General features: G+C 41.7%; 1 protein-coding gene and 1 pseudogene across 6 annotated transcripts in view; both read right to left on the bottom strand.

Moving 5' to 3' along the window:
• TBC1D1 (TBC1 domain family member 1) overlaps nt 1-23,251 on the bottom strand; it is a 235,683-nt gene that overhangs the window by 200,576 nt on the left and 11,856 nt on the right. The window lies entirely within an intron of this gene.
• On the bottom strand, nt 421-23,249 carry LOC148777841 (heterogeneous nuclear ribonucleoprotein A1-like; annotated as a pseudogene).

The raw sequence follows: 23,251 nt of genomic DNA, 5'->3' as shown, positions 1-23,251 counted from the left end.
AGGAGGAGACTGGACTTCAGCTTCAAATTAAAAAAATAAAATTAGAAGTGAGGGGAGCTTTAGGTGGTTTTGGAGGGTCCAGTTGATGTGTCTGCAACTACACGAGGAGCCTGTTTATTAGAATGGCTGCAAGTTCAGTAATTACACAGTGATATTTCAAGCACCTGTAGACAAAACAACTTCCAATAAATTCAGCTGAGACTTCTGAGAGTTCTAGTCTCTAAAAGACAGAGTTGATGGTGGCAGTGGCCAAAGAGAAGGTGAGAAGCAGGGAGCCTTCCATGGGGGCCAGGCTTGGAGAGTAAGAGCTCAATAAATACGCATCAAGTTGAGGACCACAAACCCAGGGCTCACCCAGAGTGGGGGCGGCATCACGTAGATCTGGAATATCTACAGCCTCTACATCCCTGGCTTCTCAAAAGGGAAGCCAGGACCACGACACAGAGTTCTGTGTGTCGTTCACCGAACAAGGATGCTTGTTTCAGGAAGAAAGTGGACAGTGCGTTCAGTACCATTCTGTCCACACTGCGGAGCACAGCCACCTCCAGCCACAGGAGGCAAGGGGTGCCTTTCTCTAACTTGGACAAGGTGGCATATGACTTTAGCAGCTCTGGAGAGCAGTGAAATAAGAAGGAGCCACCACAACCTGACCAACGGGTATGGGAGGCTGTGGGACGCCACGGAGGCACCGAGGGAAGGAATCTGCGTCCTGATGCTTGCTGCCAGGATCCGCAATCTTCTTGGGAGGCCTCCCTCTCCGTTTTCCTCACACAGAACCTTTCTTCAAAAGCACACACATGCCTTCCACATAGTTAAAGTTCAGGCTGACAGATTAGGAAGCATTTCCTTCTAATGATGATGGATAGTCAAAGAGCCGTTACAGGGCACCATCTGGCAAATTCCGCAGGATGAATGCCTTTCAGATAGGAAGACATAAATCTGCAGTCAGAGAACTGAGTGATTTAAACACAGCAGAGGTAGCTGAGGGGTAGGGGATCTTCAGGGACTGATTTCTCCCCTTTGTTTTACAGAGTAAATTGATAACAAACTACTTTGATCCTTTCTAACAGAGGACATGGTGGTAGTGGTTCAGTCACTAAGTCGTGTCAGACTTGTTTTCGACCCCATGGACTACAGCCCGACAGGCACCTCTGTAGGTGGGATTTCCCAGGCAAGAATACTGGAGTGGGTTGTTATTCCCTTCTCCAGGGAGATTTTCCTGACCCAGGGATCGAACCCAGGTCTCCTGCATTACAGGCGGATTCTTTACTGACTGAGCCACCAAGGAACCTCCCTAACGGAGGATAATAAAGCATTTTATTAGCTTAGTTTAAACTTTCATTAAAAAATGATCTCTGAATAGCCTGATTATAGGATGATTTCTGTTTTCTTTGCTCTATGTTTCCATCATTTTCCCAAGTTGTCTGTAATGATTGTGTGTCATTTTCATAATCAGAAGAAATATATATATGTGTGTATATATATATATATTTTTTTTCTTGTTTCCTTGTTCCCTCTACCTCCAGACAGGACTGAATTCATCCAGGAAAGCAGCTCTGAAAAAGCCTCGCAGGACTGGTCACCGTCTGGACAAGAATTAAGTCCAGCGATATAAATGGAGAAGATAACATTCAGTGCATGAGAGACGGGCCGGGCGCCTCCCAGGCCAGGCGTCACAGAACAGGGTGACTGTACCTCCTCTCAATTCACTAGCAAGCACCCCAGGCGTGATGAACGCGTGATTATGTACTCCAGCATTTGACCCAACCCTTGACACATAGTATCTGCTCCATATGTGCTTTTTGAAGAAACTGGAGATGATTTTATAGAAGCCTCAGCATTCTTCTAAGATCACAGCCTCTGGAGTCCAACACGTATGGTTGTTTATGGAAAAGGATAAGCCCTTGGTCATGGTAAATTCTCTGAGCCTCGGTTTCCTTAACTTTAAGGTAGGAATAATACTACCTCATAAAGTTGTGAATACCAAATAAAATAATGAATATAAAATACATATAGCACAGTGCCTGGCACATACAAAGTGCTGGGTCGATCCAATGGGTCTACTTCTGGGTATATACCTGAAAGAATTGAAATCAGGGCTTCATTCAAAGGGATACTTGTGTATCAATGTTCATAGCAGCATGACTCACAATAGTCAGAAGGTAGAAATGGAAATAGCATGTATCAATAGCACACAAAACATGCGATGACATACAATGGAATACTATTCAGCCTTAAGGAGGAAAGAAATTCTGATACCTGCTACAACATAGATAAACCTTGAAAATAATATGCTAAGCGAAATAAGTTAGTTATAAACAAAAAAAATTATATGATCCCACTTATATGAGATGCACAGAATAGGCAAATTCATGAAGAATAAGCAGAATGGAGGCTGCCAGGGGAAGGGAGAATTTGGGAGTTGTTTTCAGTGGCTACAGAGTTTCTATTTGGGATGATGAAAACATCCTGGAAATGAATAGAGGTGATAGCTGCTCAACATAGTAAATATACTTTTGCCACTGGGTTGTACATCTATCTAATAATGGTTAAAATAGTGAATCTTATGTATATTTTACCATAATTAAAAAAGTGCTGGGTTAATGGCAAAAATTTCTTCTGTCATTATTAATAGTAATAGTCCATTCAAAGTGCAAGCAGGTCATAATTTATAAGTCCTGACTCCTAGAAGAGTGATGACAGACTTCCCTGGTGGTCCAGTGATTGAGACTCTGGGCTTCCACTACAAGAGGCGTGATTTTGATCCCTGGTTGAAGAACAAAGATAATGAATACCTGGAAATGTGGCCAAAAAAAAAAACAGAAATTATATATTAGAAAAAGAGTGATGAGAAAATGTCCCATGAGAGGGTTTGGTGAGGGACAACAGGGAAGGAAGGAACCACCAAGGTATGGCAAACCTGAAGAGGCCCAGAGTAAGACTAGAAGCAAATCCTAGAAAATTTGAGGATATAAGTTGGTGAGTCAGATCAAGACACAGGGGAGAAATGGAGCTACAGAAAGGAAAATATGAAATAAGGCCCTCGTGGTTGCAACTGCCACTCAAGAGGATTCAACGTAGCTGGGGACTTTATTGGCTTGGGCACCTCAAGTGCAGGGAGAGCTCCAGCTCCAGGCAGGCTGGATCTTGTGAGCAAATGACATCATCAGGATCCAGCAATCCATCCATCACTGGGCTGCTTCCATGTTGTCCTCCTTCTCCCAGGCCCTTCCCAGGCAGGGGCCACATGGTCCCTGGCAGCTGCAGCTGAGAGATTGTTTTTCCAGGATTGACTCTGGTTTTCATGGCTTGGATCACAAACCCACCCCTGAACCAACCATTGAGGCCAAGGTAACAGAATATGCTAATCAGCCATGAGTCTCCTGAGTGTGCCATATGGAGGGGCTGCTGACAGAATAAGGAGGAGGAGATGCTGCTCTGGCAAAAAGAGTGACTGTCTACCAACAGCAGATAGGAGTGGGAACAACGTGAGGGAGTCTTAGGCAATCACCACAGAGGAGACTGGAGGGTGTGCGGTTTAGTTTTATTGCTTACCTGCAATTAGCAATAGATGAGTCAGGATGGTTGAAAGGTACCGGATCATATTCAGCTATGGGCCAGAGCTCCTCCTGTACTGAGTTTCAACAGAGTTGCCTGAACCTCATCAATATTCCCACTCTGCAGTTAAAGTCATGCAGTGAAAATCAGGAGGTTGGTTTCCGGTGCCGAGACACACCAAACAGCGGTGAAACTGACATAAGGCACATCTCTCTGAGCTTCCGATGTGGTACTAGTAGTAAAGGACGCACCTGCCAATGCGGGACACACAGGAGATGTGGTTCCATCCCTGGGTCGGGAAGACCCTCTGGAAGAGGGCTTGGCAAGCCACTCTGGTATTTTTGCCTGGAGAATCCCATGGACAGAAGAGCCAGGAGGGCTACAGTCCATATGGTCGCAAAGAGTCAGACAGGACTGAAGTGACCCATATATACTATTAATAATATATATACTATATTATATATATACTATTAATAATATATTCTATTAATAATAACATACATCTCTCTGAGCTTCAGTTTCCTCAGTACAGAAAGAGGCTTTGAGGACTTTCCTGGTCATTCAGTGGCTAAGATGCCAATGCAGGGGGCCTGAGTTTGACCCCTGGTCAGGGAGCTAGATCCCACATGCTGCCACTAAGACCTGATGCAGCCAAATAAATAAATATTCAATAAAAGAGAGAGAGAGGAGGAATTTCAAGGCATCTATGACCTCAAGTCTGAATCTCAATTCTAAACTATAATTCAGTTAAAATGCCAACTCAAAAGGGTGGGTGAGCATATTAAATACAGTGAAATATATGTGAAAGCATTTTGTAAATTATGAACAGGCATATCATTTAGTTACGGTTATCATTTTTAAGGTCAAAAGATAGGTGAGGTTAAAAAAAAAAAGGATGGGCTTGAATGGAGCTAAGTTGGAAAAGGAAATAAAAGTAGGCCAGGCAGAATGAAAATTTCATAATTTATATCTAGCTGTAAGGATGTGAGAGTGGGACCATAAAGAAGCACTGAAGAATTGATGCTTTCAAACTGTGGTGCTTGAGAGTCCCTTGGACTGCAAAGAGATCAAACCAGTCAATCCTAAAGGAAATCAACCCTGAATATTCATTGAAAGGACAGATGCTAAAACAGAAGCTCCAATACTTTGGCCACCTTATGTGAAGAGCCAACTCATTGGAAAAGACCCTGATGCTGGGAAAGATTGAGGGCAGGAGAAGAAGGGGACGACAGAGGATGAGATGTTTGGATGGCATCATCGATTCAATGGACATGAGTTTGAGCAAACTCCGGGAGACAGTGAAGGACACGGAAGCCCGGCACGCTGCAGCCCACAGGGTCGCAGAGAGTCGGACACGACTTGGTGACTAAACAACAACAATCTTTACTTCACTACTGCTCTTGACACTGCTGTCCTTATCTTCATTTTGAAACTGCCTGAGCCTTGGCTCTGGGGACACCACTGCCACATGAGTCTCCTCTTATCTTTTGGGACTCCCCTTTCCCTATCCACCCTCTAAAACAATCACATCTGCTGGTGCTCCTTTGTCCTTGGATGCGGTCAACCACGCTCATAGTCCTGACTCCATGGACACACCCCAGCTATGCATCTCTAGCCTGGATGGTCCTCTGCGCTTCAGCCCCCCGCACATCACTCCAATCACTCCAATACCCGCTATCCCCAAATGGAAGCGTCCTCTCCCTCAAATCTTCTCCCTAGACACCCTTTCCCCATCTCAGGCGGCCACAGGGTGAGATGCCCCCTCCCTCCTCCCTCGTCTTTCTGGCCACGCCCCACCTCTCACTCTTCCTTGCTCTGTGCCTTGTCTCTTCCCTTGATTCTCATTCCTCCTTAAAGATTCAGCTCACACGTCAGCTTCTTCAAGATGACCTTCCCCAACCCCCGGACTGAGGAGAAGAGTCCATCTAGTGCCCTGGGCATAACTGTACCTCCTGACTTTTTACCAGATAATATAGAAGCATCTGTCTGGAACTGTCCTCCAAATTCCCATCCACCCTCACCTAAGTTCCCCCTGGGTTCTTCAAAGGCATAGGCTGCTTTTATTTCTTATGCCTGGCACAGTGTTCAGTTCATACTGACTGAATTAAACCAATCTTTACCAATTGCACACCCCAGGTGGCGCTAGTGGTAAAGAACCTGAATGCTCATGCAGGAGACACAAGGGACTCCGGTTAGATCCCTGGGTCAGGAAAATCCCCTGAAGGAGGAAATGGCAACCCACTCCGGTATTCTTGCCTGGGAAATCCCATGGACAGAGGAGCCTGGCAAGCTACAGCCCGTGGGGTCTCAAAAAGAGTCAGACATGACTGAAGAGACGTAGCGTGTATGCATCACCAGTTGTTGTGAAGCCAAATAAGAACATTCTGCTTGCAATGAAAAGAATTTGTTGGGGAATTCCATGGGGGTCCAGTGGTTAGGACTCTGAACTTTCACTGCCGTGGCTCTGGTTCAATCCTTGGTCAAGGAACTAAGATCCTGCAAGCCATGGGGTGCAGCCAAAAAACAAACAAAAAAAGAATTTGTTAATTTTTAAGAGTCAGTATAGATATTTTAATCCAAGCACTCAGCACTGATGAAGTCAAAGAAGGGGAGGCTCATACATCCAAACTATGAAAGAGAGGATGCAGCAGATTCTAAATTTACACTAGGTTATTTATTTTGAGAACTACGCACATGCATTTTTTAACCAGTGATCACATTTTGAGTCTTAATTAGGAGCAGTTGTTTTTTTTTCTAGTTAACCACATAGAAACTGTCTAATAAATTAAAATCTATAATCTTAAAATTCTTTGGGTGACTGTTTCTTTTGAAACTTTGATTTCCAAGATATACATTTTCAGTCTAAAGAAAGAAAGTGAGGGTAAGACTTCAAGCTTCCATGTAGGGATCATTTTCTTTTGCATCTCTCACCCTGTTGCTGACATTTGCAATAAGAAGCAAAATATCATCTAAAGCCTTTAAAGGAAAAGTTATTGAACAATTATGTTGAATTATGCTAATTAGCAGTTTAAAGTATTAAATATGTCAGAAATGGAATAAGAAGTTTAAAATAGTATATGTTGTATATCTATTTTTAAAAATAGCATCATTTAAAGTTAGTTGATAGATGAAGTATGCATTGGTACATCTGGTTTTGGATACTGATCAAAGACGGTAAGGCTAGCTTTACACAGAAAATGCCAGAAACGCTCCATGATCGCATTGGTCTGTTCACTTATTTTAAACAGAAAAGCCAAAAAGAAAAATCTGAAATCTTATTTAGTGTAATTTTATTTTCCTCTTAAAACACAAATGCCAAATACAGTCAAAAATATAAAACAGTTTTTCTTTTTCCCTTCTGCATTGTAAAAGTCAGTGGCAGTCACCTTATTTATTATGAGCAGTCCTGAGAAAACCCAGAATATAGTGTAAGCGGAAGGAGAAAGGCAAAAACAGATTTCAGAAATCCAAGTGTTATAAATGAAGCTTTGAGAATGGAAATCACATGGCTGTGACATTTACGCACATGCAATTTATCTCCAGTTGTTTTTTTTTAAGCTGTGAATCCCATTAAAGCATGCCATCATAATTAAAATATGATCTGGCTCCAAATTTAACATCAAGGAACTAACACAGGGCAACTACGGGCTCCAAGCCATGCCTGCTGCTAAGAGGATCATATTCAAAGTATTCTTAGTCTATTTTTTGAGGAGGCAGCATTGTTTCTATTAATCTATATTAATTACCTATAACTGCTTAGAAACAGACACAAAGCTATGCAAGATTTTGGTTACAGAGAAAACTATAACAAAGACAGGAAAATGGGGAAAATCTAAAAGACCATTATTAGGGGCTTGACTAAATTATGGTACATCTATATATAGGCCAGATGGCAGCAGGGGTCATTCTGCCATTTGGGAGATTTAAAAAATCAGATCAAAATCTCTTCTCATGAGGAAAGAGAAGACCAGCATCCACCCCAAATTCTCCAGGGGTTCCTGGGAGTCCACAGCTCCTCCTGTTCCCTCTGCCTCTGGATTCCAGCCCCCAGGGAACACTGGCTCTCTTTCCTCTTCTTTTTATCACTCATAACTCATCCCTTCTCTGTTTACTGAGCCACATAGTCCTTTTTTGTTGATGTCCACAAATAATGTTCACACCTCTTATGTGTCGTGGACTCTAAAATCTGTTTGTGGATATCAGCAAGGGAAGGCCGTGGTGGGAGAAAGACAGACAGAGAAATCACTGCAACATAATCAACATAGCAACTAACTAAAACAAAGTTTCCTATCCTTAGAAGACCCTGGTCATTCTTCCAACTTCTCCATCAAACACAGGAATTTCATTTTGGCCTCAGCTTCCCATCCTGTTGAGGCTTAGATTTCTCCAAAATCCTTTTTTGTTTTTATTGTTGTCATTTTTATTTGGGGAATTTTATTTTATTTATTTTTTTGGCTGCATCTTGAAGCTTGCAGGATCTTAGTTCCCTGACCAGGGATTAAACCTGTGCCTCCTGCAGTGGAAGCATGGAGTTCTAACTACTGGACCATGAGGAAATTCCCTATTTGAGGATTTTATCTCAGTATTGTTCTTCTTGTATCTTTTTTTTTTGCAGCTTTATTGAGGTATAGTTGACATTTAACGCTGCAGAAGTTTAAGGTGTACATCCTGCTGATTTGATACACATATATTACAAAATATTACCACTATAGGTTAGTTAAAACCTCCATCTCATCATGTAATTACCATTCTTTTTTTTGTGGTGAGAACATTGAAGATCTATTCTCTCACTAACTTATAAGTATATAATACAGTATTAGTAACTATAATGATACGCTGTACATTAGATCCCCAGAATTTATTCATCTTTTAACTGGAAGTTTATATTCATTGATGGGCTTCTCTGGTGGCTCAGACGGTTGAGAATCTGCCTGCATGTGGGAGACCTGAGTTCGATCCCTGGGTTGGGAAGATCCCCTGGAGAAGGGAACTGGCTACCCAGTCCGGTATTCTGGCCTGAAGAATTCCATCGACTGTATAGTCCTTGAGGTGGCGAAGAGTCAGACACGACTGAGCGACTTTCACTTTATACTCATCGACTGACATCTCTCCATTTCCCTCATCCTCAGCTCCTGGTAACCACCGCTGTACTCTCTGTTTCAATGACTTTGGCTTTTTTAGATCCCCTATGTAAGCGACATCACACAGTATTTGTCTGTCTCTAACTTATTTCACTTAGCATCATGCCCTCAAGATCCATCCATGTTGTCACAAATTACAGAATTTCCTTCTTTCTCATGACCGAGTAATATTCCATTGGATCTGTGTATCTTGTCTTCTTTACCCTTTCATCTGCTAATGGACACACAGGTGGCTTCCACATCTTAGCTATGGTGAATAACAGCTGCAATGAACATGGGAGCAGATATACTGGGATCTTGTTTTCATTTCCTTTGTATAGATACCCAGATGTGGGATTGCTGGATCACACAGTAGTAATGTTTTGAATTTTCCAAGAAACCTCCATACTGTTTTCCATGTGGCTGCACTAATTTACATTCCACCAACACTGCACAGGGTTTCCTTTTCTCCAAGCCAACACTGATCTTTTGTCTTTTTGATGACAACCATTCTAACAGGTGTGAGATGACATCTTATTGTGGTTTTTCTTTGCATTCCCCTAATATTAGTGATACTGAGCACCTCTTAAGGTACCTGCTGACCATCTGTATGTCTTCTTTAAAAAAATGTCTATTCAGTTCCTCTACTCATTTTTTTAAAGACTCATTCAGTGTCATGATCAGACTATTACATTTAGCAATGAGCACGGGTGCAAAAAAAACATCTACGTTAAAACTCTTTGTTGGAATGCTTTATACTTTTCAGAGAACAGAAACTAAAGTAACCTGTTATACAATTAGTCACAAGTACAGTCCTCGAGTTTTTTGCCCATACACATGAGTACTGTCTAAAACAGGTCTTCTTTGTAGCATAGCCCCTGCCACCATCGTGCTTGGCTGAGTTCACAAATCTGCTATAACCTGGAGCTTCCCTGTCACTTCTCTGGCTCTCCTCTCCTGCGAAGCATTGTTTCCTGGCAATAATTAAAACCTTCTGCCACTGCCATAGCTACTGCTGCTGCTGGAACCACCAGAGCCACCTTGGCTTTGTGGTTTGGCAAAGTATTGGCCTCCACCACCACAGGGGCCAGAGCTTCTGTCTCCAAAGTTTCCTTCTTTCATGGGTCCAAAATTTGAATATTGATTGCTGTAATTGCCAAAATCATTGCAGCTTCTGCCACCTCCAAAATTGCTTCCATCATTACCAAATCCATTATATCCATCCCCACTGCCACCATATCTGCCACCACCACGGGCTGCCACCAAAGCCACCTCGACCACTGAAGTTTCCTCCATGACCAAAGTTGGTATTCCCACTGAAACCACCTCCACGACCACCACCAAAGTTGCCAGAACCACTTCGACCTCTCTGGCTGGATGAAGTGCTAGCCAGCTCTTGCTTAGACAGGGCTTTTCTCACTTCACAGTTGTGGCCATTCAGTGTGGTATTTCTGAATGACAATCCTGTCTACGGAGTCATGGTCATCAAAGGTTACAAAGCAAAGCCTCTCTTTTTGCCAATACCTTGCTCAGTCATGATTTCAATCACTTCAATTTTCCCACACTGTTCGAAATAATCTTCCGGGTGATGTTCTTCAGTGTCTTCTTTAATGCCACCAACGAAAATCTTTTTCACAGGTAAGTGGGCACCAGGTCTTTGCGAATCTTCTCTTGAGACGGCCCTCTTTGGTTCCACAACTCTTCTGTCCACCTCGTGTGGCCCTGCACTCATGGCCGCATCCACCTCCTCCACTGTGGTGTATGCGACAAACCCGAAGCCTCTGGAGCGCTTGGTGTTTGGATTCCTCATTACCACACAGTCTGTGAGCATTCCCCAATGCTCAAGATGGCTCCTCAGACTCTCATCGGTTGTTTCAAAGCTCAGTCCTCCAATGAAGAGCTTCCGCAGCTGTTTGGGCTCTTTGGGAGACTCTGACTTAAACATGACAGCAGTGGAAGTGGGGGAGACTTCAACAATGCTTTCTTAGCGGCGTTCGTGGGCAGAAAGCCTCTACTCATTTTTTAATCAAAATTTTTTTCTATTGAGAGGTATGAGTACTTTGTATACTTTAGATATTAACCCATTATCAGATATATACTTTGCAAATAACTTCTCCCATTTTACAGGTTGTCTTTTCATTTTATTAATTGTTCCCTTTGCTGTGCAGAAGCTTTTTAGTTTGATGTAGTCAAACTCGCTTATATTCGCTTTTGTTGCTCCAAATCTTGTTTCTTCCTAATGATAGGCAGATCAGACATCTCTGAATCACTTCCAGCCCATCCTGGTCATGCTCTTTTTTCGTAACCAAAATGGTTCATCAAAGCTAAACAAAGCTGACGCTGTCACTTTCTACCAATCGTGAAGCTAGCCTTTCCTTTCTCCCTGTTGCACAAAACTGCAGTCATGCAAAAGCACACATCTCTACCATTATCAAAAATGTCTAAAATATAACTATAGCTATAGCTACTTGTGTGTGTGTGTATATATATATATACATATGCTTCCCGGGTAGCTAAGCTGGCAAAGAATCCGCCTGCAATGCAGGAGACCCCAGTTCGATTCCTGGGTCGGGAATTCCCCTGGAGAAGGGATGGGCTACCCATTCCAGTATTCTTGGGCTCCCCTGGTGGTTCAGACAGTAAACAATCCACCTGCAATGCGGGAGACCTGGGTTTGATCCTTGGGTTGGGAAGATCCCCTGGAGGAGGGCATGGCAACCCACTTCAGTATTCTTGCCTGAAAAATCCCCATGACAGAGGAGCCTGGCGGGCTACAGTCCATGGGACTGCAAAGAGTCGGACATGACTGAGTGACTAAGCATAGTACAGCATATATCTATCTATCTATATATCCTGGAGGAGGGCATGGCAACCCACTCCAGTATTCTTGCCTAGAGAATACCCATGGCAGAAGAGCCTGATGGACTACAGTCCATAGGGTCATGAAGAGTTGGACATGACTGAGGGACGAAGCACAGTACATACACACACATATGTATACATAAATATGTATGTAGACAGGGAGATCAAAAGGGAGACTGAGTTTAAAAGGATATGTGGGGTATTCCCCGGAGGCTCAGTGGTGAAGAATCCACCTACCAAGGCAGGAGAAATGGGTTCAGTCCTTGATCTGGGAAGATCCCACATGCCATGGAACAACTAAGCCCATTAGCCACAACGACTGAGCCTAGGAACTGCAACTACTCAGCCCACACACCCTGCAGCCCGTGCTCCACAACAGGAGAAGCCACCACAAGGAGAAGCCTGAGCATTGCGACTAGAGGACAGTCCCCGTTTGCCACAACTACAGAAAAGTCTGCACAGCAACAAAGATCCCGCACGGCCATAAATAAATCAATAAAATTATTTTTTAAAAAGTAAGTGTAGAAAGGAATATATAAGTTGATTACATATAAAAACATTTGTTTATATTATAAAAGAATAAAATCTATAAGGCTATACACCAACCCGTTCGTTACTGCTGATTTCTCTCTAGGAGGTGGGATTAAGGGGGAACTTGTAATTTTAACTCTATTGTACTATTTTTTTATATTCAGCATAAGTGCCTTTATAATCAGAAAAAGGTTTTATTTTGGGGAAAAAAAGTTGATGCCAAAAAAGATGGGCTCAAATCACAGCTGAAGGGATTTAACCTACATACCACAAAGTTACTGAGAAGTAAAGACGATTCAGCTTTCATGAAATCTGTCCCACAATTCTCACCAATAATGCCCCCAAATTTTGTGTTCATCAAATCCAGAGAACTGTGCAGCAGAACTGAGAGGCAGTGAATGTTATCATGAACAAAGACTCTGAGGGGATAAACACTCAGTAGGGATGGGAAGAGAGCAATGGTGTCTCAGACTGAAATTCTGGCTGAACAAGAGAAATCTGTATTGATGAGGAAGGAGAGGAAGAACAAGGAAATAAACTATTAATAATATGGCTGCACAGGGGGTTTCCAGAAGAGATTTGGCCAAAACATTAAAAATAAAAAAGGAGGACCACATCCCCCAGGAACAAATACAAAAGGTAACATCCACGCAAACATTCATGAAGCAACCCCCTGTAGCAGGCATGGTTCAGGTGCCAGGGTCTAGCCTGGAACAAGACAGGCAAGGGCCCTGTTCTCTTGTTGCTCTGGCAGGTCAGGAGACGGTAAACAAGGAAGCATACAAACCAAGCAAAATAGTTCCAGATAATGATAAGCATTACAAAAACATTTTCCAGGGCTTCCCAGGTGGTGCTAGTGGTAAAGAACCTGCCTGCCAATGCATGTGACATAAGACACGTGGGTTTGATCCCTGGGTCAGGAAGATCCCCTAAAGAAGGAAATGGCAACCCATTCCAGTATTCTTGCCTGGAGAATCCCCATGGACAGAGGAGCCTGGGGGCTACAGTCCATGGGGTCGCAAGAGTCGAACACGACTTAGGGCTAAACCACCACCACCACAAAGACATTAAAATCTAATGAAGTGTCAGTGATTGGTGTGGGAGTACTTTTGACTGGGAGGCTGGAGGATGAGGCTGAACTGAGTTCATAATAGTCTAAGGAACCAACCACATGAAGAGCTGGGAGCAGAGCTCTCCAGGCAGAGGCAACAACAAATACAGAGACCTCATGTGAAAAACGAGGTTGTCACATTTTAGCCATGTGAACACCAGGGTGGCTGGGGTCCAAGGAGCACTGAAAAGAGTGTGGGAAATGAGTTCCACGTGGAAACTCCAGCAGAAATACAGGATTTCAGTCCAAGTACATCAGGAAGTCCTCAGAGAGGTTTTTGAGCAGGGGAATGGCATGAACTGGTAGCTATTCTAGAGGTGCTCTGGATGTTAGCTTGGTGGAAAGAAGAAGCAAGAAAGGAAACAGGAAGAAAAGTTAGGAAGTACTCTAACATTTCAGATGAGAGATGGTGGAGTCATGGACTCAGGATCAGCCATGGAATCAGAGCAGTGACAGATTTGGAATGGGTCTTGAATAATTCGGATGAGAGTGTGAAGGAAAGAGAGCAATCTAGAAGAAAGATGACTCCTAGATTTTGGCTGTAGCAACTGTTACTGTCATTTAAGAGCTGCAGAAGACTGGAAAAACCACAGGTTGGTGGGGAGTAAATTCAAGGGTTCTATTTTAACCATGTTGAGTTCAAAATGCCTATTCAGTGGCTAAGTAGAAGTCAAGTTCAGAGTTGGTGAGGTGAGTCTGGAACTCACTGGTGAGTCTAAGCAATAAATTTGAGAGTCCCCATCAAATAGGTGGTATTTACTGCTATATGATGAGTTCATCTGGAAAGCGTGGCAAAGAGAGAAATGTAGAAGGCAGTCTCAAGGGACGTACAACTCAGAATTAAGAAGAGGAAAAACCAGTGAAGAAGACTGTGTAGAAACCACTATTAGAGGCAAAGGGAAAATAGCAGGTTGTGGTTTTCCAAAAGCCAAGAGAAGAGAATGTTTTAAGACAGAAGAAACAATGTCTTGTCAACTACATCGAAGTTCCTGGATGAGAGACAGAGAAGGGACAACCAGATTTCACAAGCTACAAGTGGCTGGTGACATGTAGGAGCCATCAGTGGAATGATCAAGACAGAAGCCCAGTTGGTAAACCAAGGGAAAAATGGGGATTTCCCTGGTGATCCAGTGGTTCAGAATCCACTTTCCAACGCAGGGAACATGGGTTCCATCTCTGGTCTGGAAATATTCCACATACCGTGAAGCAACTAAGCCTGTGAGCTGACTTGTGAAGTCTGCAATTCCTGGAGCTCATGCTCCACAATGAGAAGCCCCCGCTCTTCAACTAGAGAGTGACCCCCCGCTCACTGCAACTAGAGAAAGCCCGCATGCAGCAACAAAGACCCAGCACGGCCAAAAAATTCAAAAAATTTAAAGCAATTACCCTCCAGTTAAACAATTTAATAAAATAAAATAAAATGGCTGAGTAGAAGCAAAGGTAGCCACCATGGCAACTCTTGAAAAATGGAGCAGAAGATTGGACCAGTTGGAGGAAGCTGGGATGTGAAATGGGGTTAGAGGATGGCTTGTTTTTAAGACGAGAGATGCCAATACTTAGAAGACCAAGCAAAAGCAGACCAGGAATTTCAGTTCTGTGTTATTTTCCATATCATTCTTTAGGAACCAAGCAGGTCAGCATCAGTAGGACAGGAAGTCTTATCTGATTTTCTTTTCTGTGCAGTTCAGTTCAGTTCAGTTCAGTCGCTCAGTCGTGTCCGACTCTCCGCGACCCCATGAATCACAGCACGCCAGGCCTCCCTGTCCACCACCAACTCCCGGAGTTCACTCAAACTCATGTCCATAGAGTAGGTTTTCTGTTAGAGGCCAATAAACAGACTATTAAAATTTTTTTGGGTACTGGAGAGGAAAGTGATTGGAAGACATCAACGTGGGTTTAGCAGAAATGAACCACTTTGTATAATACTTGTGGATCAAGACACTGCTGGATTTTTTACACGACTACTGTGATAGCCTCCTAACTGATCTCCCTCTTCTATCTCATCTCACTACTTCAAAATCTGAAAACAAATCTAATTATTTCACTTCCCTAATACCTCTCATGGCTGACATAGCACCACCTTCTTAAGAAAAATACCCAATGTCCTTAACAAGGCAGATCAAGCCCTGTAAAATCGACTCCAGTCTTTCCTTCCTGTCACATCTCTGACCGTGCAATTTGCAAAACATCACATCACAGCAGCTCCAGCCACAATGGACAACTCTGCACACCTTTGTCCCACTCTGGCTCGATGTGCTCTATCCCCGACTTATGTGTGAGTGCGTGCTAAGTCACTTCAGTTGGGTCCGACTCTTTGCAACCCCATGGATTATAGTCTGCCAGGCTCCTCTGTCCATGGGATTCTCCAGGCAAGAATACTGGAGTGGGTTGCCATGCCCTCCTCCAGGGGATCTTCCTGATGCAGGGATTGAACTTGTGTCTCTTATGTCCCCTGCATTGGCAGGCGAGTTTTTTACCACTAGCGCCACCAGTTAGGACATCCATTCAATCTGCACCAAACTCATCAGCTTGGGAAATACCTACAGGAACTTTAAAACCCACTCAAATGTCTTCCAAATTACATTTGGAAGGTCCCTCCAGAAGACAGAGCTATGACGAAGAATTAAACATTTCAGAAAACAACTTCATTTCAGCGTAAGAGATTTAGGAACAATTCAGTTTTCTGAAACAAAACGGAACGTTGTCAGGTAGTACGTGTGGACACAGGAAGATGCTGACTTGCCAGGTGAAACCTCCAGTCATGTCCATTGTTCAATATGACCCATTTAATTATTTGATGGCTATGATTGTCAGGAGGAGCCAAAATTCAGTCTCTAGAAATTTCTCTTGTTCCTAGTTCTGCCCTCTGGAGCAATTTAGAAATTGTCTACTTAGTTTTGTATACAGCAGCTTTTCACAGAACTTCAGGCACTTATTATGAGTACACCAGGCCTCCTCACGGTCTCTCAAATTTGCTCTTTTATAACTTACAGATGTTTGCTAACTCCCAGCGGTGCAGCCTTCAGAATCTATATTTGGCACAGAAAGCATCATTGACTTCTTAAGGGGGCAATCATGGCTTACTTGACTTTGTACCCTAGCACCCAGTCAAGTACATGTACATTAGTTGCATTCCAAAGAAAGAATTCATGTAAAATCTGTAACATTTCAAATATATCACTTGAGCACAGGAAGGGACGACTTCTGATGTTCTGCTGGAATTGGAAGCAGCTCCTTCCCTGCCCTGAAGTCACATGTGAGTTTCCTGCACCGAAGTCCTCCCCCACGCCCCATTCCTAACCCAGCCTCTTTTGAGACTTTCTCTGAACTGGGCTTAGTCTCCAGTTGGCTTGCTCTGGTTGGTGGTTCAGGATCACAGGCTGCAATTAGTGGGGTGGTCACTTAACCATCCAGAAGGGGGAAAAGCACTCAAAAAAGATAAAAGTTAGAAACAAGAGATTTATCTCTTTCACCATATTCCAAACTAGTAGCCCACAGAGTTCTTAACCACTGTAATATGCACCTAGAATTAAAAAAAGGTCCTAGTGTTTAATGTGATTTTTTTTTAGAGTAACTTTGAGCAAAATTCTATCACTAACAAATAGAAGGCAGCAAAGGAAAGCAGAAAATCTGAATTCACTCTGTGATAAACATTCAAATTATTTCCAGAAATCTTTTCTAGGTAGCTTGTCGAAGGTTGACTAGTAGAAGACGCAAGCTACGTATGTAATTTAAAATTTTCTTGTAGGCACATTAATAAAGATACAATTAAAGATGAAATTAATTTTATTATTATATTTGATTTAACCCAATATATAGAAAATATTATGATTTCAACATGCAACCAAAATAGAAAATTATTGAGATATTTTACATTCCTCTTTTCCAACCAAGTCTTTGAAATCCACTGTTTTGACACTTACAGCACATTTCAGTTCAGACCTGCCACGCTCCAAGTGCTCAATAGCCGCAGACAACTACCAATGACTGTCCTGGACACTGGAGGTCTAGGCTATAAATAAGTCCTTCTAAGACACAAGTCAACTTTAGGTTCAAGACACTTGTAAAGTCTATTCTTAGGAACAGATTTTTATTATAAAAATAATTACCAATGCAAAGCAATCAGGGAAAAAAATGAAAGCTATAAAAAGTGATATGCACTGAAAATAAAGATGTCTAAAGAAATTATCTAGACACTGATCACAAGGTGTACGCTTCTGAAACCCTCAGACTCATCTCTCAGAGTCAAAAATAAATTGCATAATCAATCCTGTGTCATGGACCCAAACCTTCCAACAAATACTTTGGAGTTCATGCAGTCCAGGACATTCTTTTTATAGATGAAAAAGAGTCCCAGCCAGTCCCTGTACCAAGCAACTGGCTTCTGTCTAGTGTGACAGACAGTCAAGTGTTGATGGGTTGACACGGACACACTGCTCCGTGTACCCACGCCCTGGGTCACAGCCACCGAGTGGGCCCCCAAATGAAATCTTACATGACAACCAGGATGGGATAAAAGATGCCACGTGGCAATTTTAACAGCCATGAAAAAATCCTCCAAAACATATGCCACAAAGCCTTCTCAGAACCACTCCCTGAGTAGCAAAGAAAGACTTGTCTGATATTTAAAAATTATGAACACTCAATGCAGAAAGGCACTAGATTAGAAGAGCTGCAAAATAATACTATGCTCTTCAGAATAATCACCCTCAGGAACAAAAACACTCCAGCTTAGTGTTATAATTTCGATCTTCACTCCAGCAAAGAAAGAAAGTAATGAGCCAGCAAATATAACAGCCAAGCAAGAGATGCCACTGAAGCCAGCCTCCACTGAAAATCCTGAAATAAATGATGCATATTTTAAGTCACTAACGTAAAATTCCAAGCAGATGGGGAATTATTAAGGCAAATGAATGATGGGTAAAAGTGCAACAGGAACAAAGCTATGATCAAAACCAAAATTTTTAAAATTGTTAAGTAAATCATAAAACTCAGCCAAAGCAACCTGGGCTTATATAGGGGACTTAAGTATTAAACCTGCTAATCACAGGAAAATAACTTTAGACCACCTTTTCAATTGATATGCAACATAATGAATCCAGAGAGGCTTGGTGGGGTAGCAGTCCATCAGTTACTGAGAAAGATGGTGTGCTTAGAGGGTCTCATGTGAGAATACATTGGTCCTGTACTGGAAATTTCAAAAGGAAACCTTTACTGCTCTTAAATTAAATTCACCAATAGTTAAGCACTCTTAAAACGAGCAGTATGGGAGCCCACAGAATTCAGCCTCAGATATAGCTCACTTTCAAGAAATGCAGTTTCGTTGCCAAAAATCATAGAAAAGGAAACCCATTCTTTCTAAGGACACTGACATTCTCTCAATCATGCCTTCCTCAGCAGCACTTAGAAAAGTCTTTGTAAGTCTTGGCATACTTTTCTCTACTCCTCGTCCCTAAGGTTTTAGTACTTCATTATTTTGCAGCAAGAGATAACATTTCCTTCTTAGAAAAGGGAGAAATGAAGCTAGCAAGATTCTAGCAAATCCACGATGCTGTTAGGAAGGGTGGGGGAGGGGAAGCTCTGCTCATTCATGACATCCATCACAGTTACGAAACCCCCATGTCGTGCCCAGACTGGACAGACTGTTGTGCCCAGATCAGCCCTAACTAAAGTGGGAAACAGTGTTTGAAAATCCACGACAGGTTACAAGTATACGTCAGCTGAAGAAGAGTGGGTCCTTAGAGCAAAACTACTCCCACACACCCCAATTTCTGCCTTACCCCGGTCCCATGAACTGTCCATTCCCTCACCTAACACCAGCTACACTTCTCCTCTATTTATTACCAGCTCAATAATCCGTGTCATTCCTCATTTAAAATCCATTCTTTCCATTCATTGACATAAAACAGCAACGGACACAGTCAGAAGCCCCCGGCCCAACACTTCCACTGCCTGCAACTCAGTGCTGGAAATTCTTTTAAAGGAAGCAGAGCTTTTTACTTTGTAGATTTCTTTAAGAAAAAAAAAGGATTAAAATTTAAATATTCTTCTGAGTGATCTGAAGTAACACTCAAGTGAGTGGCCAAGCTGATGTTCTCCTTAGAAGAGACAAAGCTGAAGAACTGGAGAAGGAAAGAATATTGAGATAATTATCTTAGACTTTACGCTTTTCCTAGGGTTGAGTCCAGGAGGAACTCTTGATTTCTTTGTCATGTGATGGGGTAAAGATCTACTCAGGGTCACCCATGTAGCTATCTGTCTTCCAGAGTGGATTTTTCAAATTTCCTGCCATGGATTCTAACTTAAAACTAAACTTTAACTCAGAACTCTATGCTACTGTGTCCACATGTGTTTGGAGAGATGTTCTTGGATGTTATGAGAAAAATGTAATCCGTGGGTCAATAAATTTAGAAACTTGATGGACAAATGAACAATTAAAGAGTATAATAGAAAATATATTGTTTCCCTGATACAACAGTTTTTAGAGTATGGTCTGTATAATTCAGTGAACCAATATTTTCTGAATAATCACTGCATTATGTTACAGAATCATTCATGCTTAAAATATTCATTAAAGCACAAGACAGACTAATGGATTTTAATATAACACAGTGCAAAAAGTGCTTTGATATGGTTCCAGATTGCACACTGCAACAAACCTTTAAGAAACTGCATTTGTCTAGTTTATGTACATCATTAAAGAAAAATATCCATAATTTTCTAAAAAGGCTCAAAAATATTTCTCCATTTTCCTAGTACATATCCATGTGAAGCCAAATTTTCTTAATATGCTCAATCAAAACAACATATCACGAACAAAATGAGTGGAGAAGTAGCTGAGAGTTGACCACTAATCCAGACATGAAAGAGATTTGTAAAAAACCCAAAAAACCAAGCAAACAAAATTAAACGACGCCAGTTTTATCACTAAAATTTGGGGGAAAATACAATTGTTTTTACAAAAAAATATTATTCAGGCTAACACATAAGGAATTTATTATCACTTTTTAAATTAATATATTTATAATATCTCTGTTTTAATTTCTAATATAGTAAGTATTAATAGATATAACACACATTAATACTCTTTAGGATACTGAATAATTTTTAAGAATGAAAAGCATCTTTAGATCAAAAAGTCTGAGATGCTGCCCTAATATATTTTGATCATGGAGACCTTTCTCTGTGGAACATCTTGAGTATATTCTATGAAGCATACAATGGGAAACACAGTCTCATGCTATGCTTATAAAACTATTCCCCATCATGTCTCTTCTCAAACCTTCTTCAGTAAGTTAATCTATATGCTGTTCAAAGATTTCCTCTCATCTCACATGGTGGTTTTGTGCTTATGACCCTGGCAGTAAATGCATATATTCTCCTCTGGCAAACACAGGTGGATACTGATCTCACTTATTTAGAAGAGGCCTTAATCTATAGCATTATTTCTCTGAGCAAACGTTACAAACAGTCTGGAGAAACGATGACGCAGGTTAACTTGCTCCCACAGCAGACAATGCTCTGCGATCAGACAGGGTGCCAGGATGACCCAAGAACACAACATCGTACCAGCTAGAATCGGTGCCAGTTTGCTTCACCATTCAGCTTTCAACAAGAGAATCACTGATTGAGATGCCTATGTTACAAATTACTCTTTTATGAAATGAGTGGGATGACAGCAATTTATTACTATGAGTACTGGCAATTTGTGTTTGTAAAAATTGTAAGCAAGCCAAAGATAACTTAAGGATGGATTCATATTTCTACAGTGGCTTTTTAGAACATAGAGTCAGGTCAATTCTCTACTTTCAGCACGACTCGAAGCCCCAGTTCCAGAATTTAGTTATAAATCTCTTCTTCCTGTCAGGTAGCTGAATGACTGGCTGGAAGCCTGTTCTCAGATGGCTATAAAAGATTTTGGGAAAGAGTCAAAAGTATAAAGTACTGAACAGCTATTCCGTGCAGAGACTGCCCCCAAGGAAACAGTCCTTATATAGAGCTGGCGTGGAGAACAGGCTGTACAGTCCTCTAATTTTCATTCTGGAATTTGCCCAAATAAGAGCACCATTAAGCTCACTTACACAGTTTTTTTTTTTAATGTCTGGTTTATAAAAATGTTGCTCAAGGTTGACCAGGATTGCATCCTGAGAGCTGAAGATGTTCATCTTGGTCTTTTTGTTTTTGCTTAAGATTTGAAATGGAATTAGCATAAAATCTGCTTCTGATAAAACTTTCTTTAATGAAAATTTGTATTGGCATAAATGCTTACTAGTTTCAGGTCCCATTCTAGTTCATGTAGTCCTCCCAGAAGCTCTCTGAGACACAGACTAAAATTACCCCATTTGACAGATAAAGAGACAGACTCAGTGTTGCCTAAGGCCACTGACTTTACAGATGGTAGACAGGACTGGAGTCCAGGAAGTCAGTCCCTCTGACCTCTGAACTATGCCGCCGTCCCACCTGAGATTCATGAACAATAACAGCAACTGCTTTTTATAAGAAGATATCCAATTCTGTACGTAAAATAGTGGTTTTAAGCTCCAGGTGAGCCATTATTTCAAAAAACCTTCCTTACACCCCGATGTGTTGAACCCCACTCTCTGTGTTCCTGACACACGTCCTGGCCACAGACTGAGTTGTATTTAACTGCCTGGCCAAAACCATGAATTTTCAAATGAGGTTTGTACACCCTGGAGGGTATGAAAAAAAAAAAAACCAGTGTGGTGCAGGGACAAAACATTAGCATTTCTCTTTATAGTTACATTTTTTTTTAAACTGGAGGATAATTGCTTTACAATGTTGTGTTAGTTTCCACTGTACAACAACGTGAATCAGACATAAGTATATATATACATCACCTCCCTCCTCAGCCTCCCTTCCACCCCACCCATTCCACCCCTCTAGGTCATCACGGAGTACCAAGCTGAGTTCCCGGTGCTATATAGCAGCTTCCCACTAGCTATCTATTTTATACAAGGTAGTGTATGCATGTTAATGCTGTGTTTACCACAAGGATTGGCATTAGCATCCTCAGAGCCTGCCTCGGTGTGTGTGGAAACAGCCACATAGGCCTGCCCCACAGGCACACAAGGCACTCAAGACTAGCGTGGGCATTCCTCACTAGCAGGGTTAGCACCCTCGCCTGCTTGTCTGCTTTCCAAAGCTGCACCAAATCTCAGTTTACATAGGCACAACTGAGAAAGTGGCTGTCAGGATTATATTTTCAACCATACCTAAACTAACTCTCACCAAATAGCCAAGTGGCTTCAAAGGAGTCCTCCAGAGAACTGCAAACAAATGCTAACAACAATACAAGTACAAATAAAAAAGAAATTAGTAGAGCTGGTGAAATTTTTCTCATTTCTTTTATAATATTTTTCTCAGCCATATCTTAAGATATAACAACAACAAGCCAGTGAGGCTAGACTTGAAGGTGGCCAAAACAAAACAAAAAACAACTCAAAGTATCAAAACTTAGATTCATATCCACTACTTTTTATGAATGGTCTCTGCCTAAGTGAACATGATACTTTGGGAAACTGGCTAATAAGACTCTTAGACAGCTTACAAATAAATATATTTTTGTTAACAGCATCAAAAACGTAGAACTTGCCGCTCTAGAACTTTGCTACTCAAAGTGCAATCTGCAAAGGGGCAGTGCCCACATCATCGGGCAACTTGTTAGAAATGCAGTCTCAGGGTCCATCCCAGACCTACTGGATGATATTTTGCATTCCCCAGGTCATTCGTGGGCACATTTCTGCTTGAGAAGCACTGCTTTAAGACACACATCTTAAATGATCTGAATCCTAGTAGCTCAGCTCTTCTGTATACGTTTTGAAAGATTTCTCTGTTGAATTTTTGAACTCATAAACTTCTCATTTCAATAAAATATCTACTATCAAATGACCTTAAAGATTATAAAGAAACTATCTCCATAAACCAAAATCCAGTGAAATAATCTTGTATAACTGCAGCATTACCTCCTTATTAATTCTAGTACACATAAATGATCTAACCCCATACAACAAGACCATCCAGCCACACCCATCTTTCTAATCCCCATCTC

Source organism: Moschus berezovskii, chromosome 5 (genome assembly GCF_049115385.1).
Source record: "Moschus berezovskii isolate FMDL1 chromosome 5, NW_MosBer_1.0, whole genome shotgun sequence".
NCBI lineage: Eukaryota > Metazoa > Chordata > Mammalia > Artiodactyla > Moschidae > Moschus > Moschus berezovskii.
The sequence above is the reverse complement of the archived record's forward strand: the minus strand, read 5'-3'. Positions and strand labels throughout refer to the sequence as shown.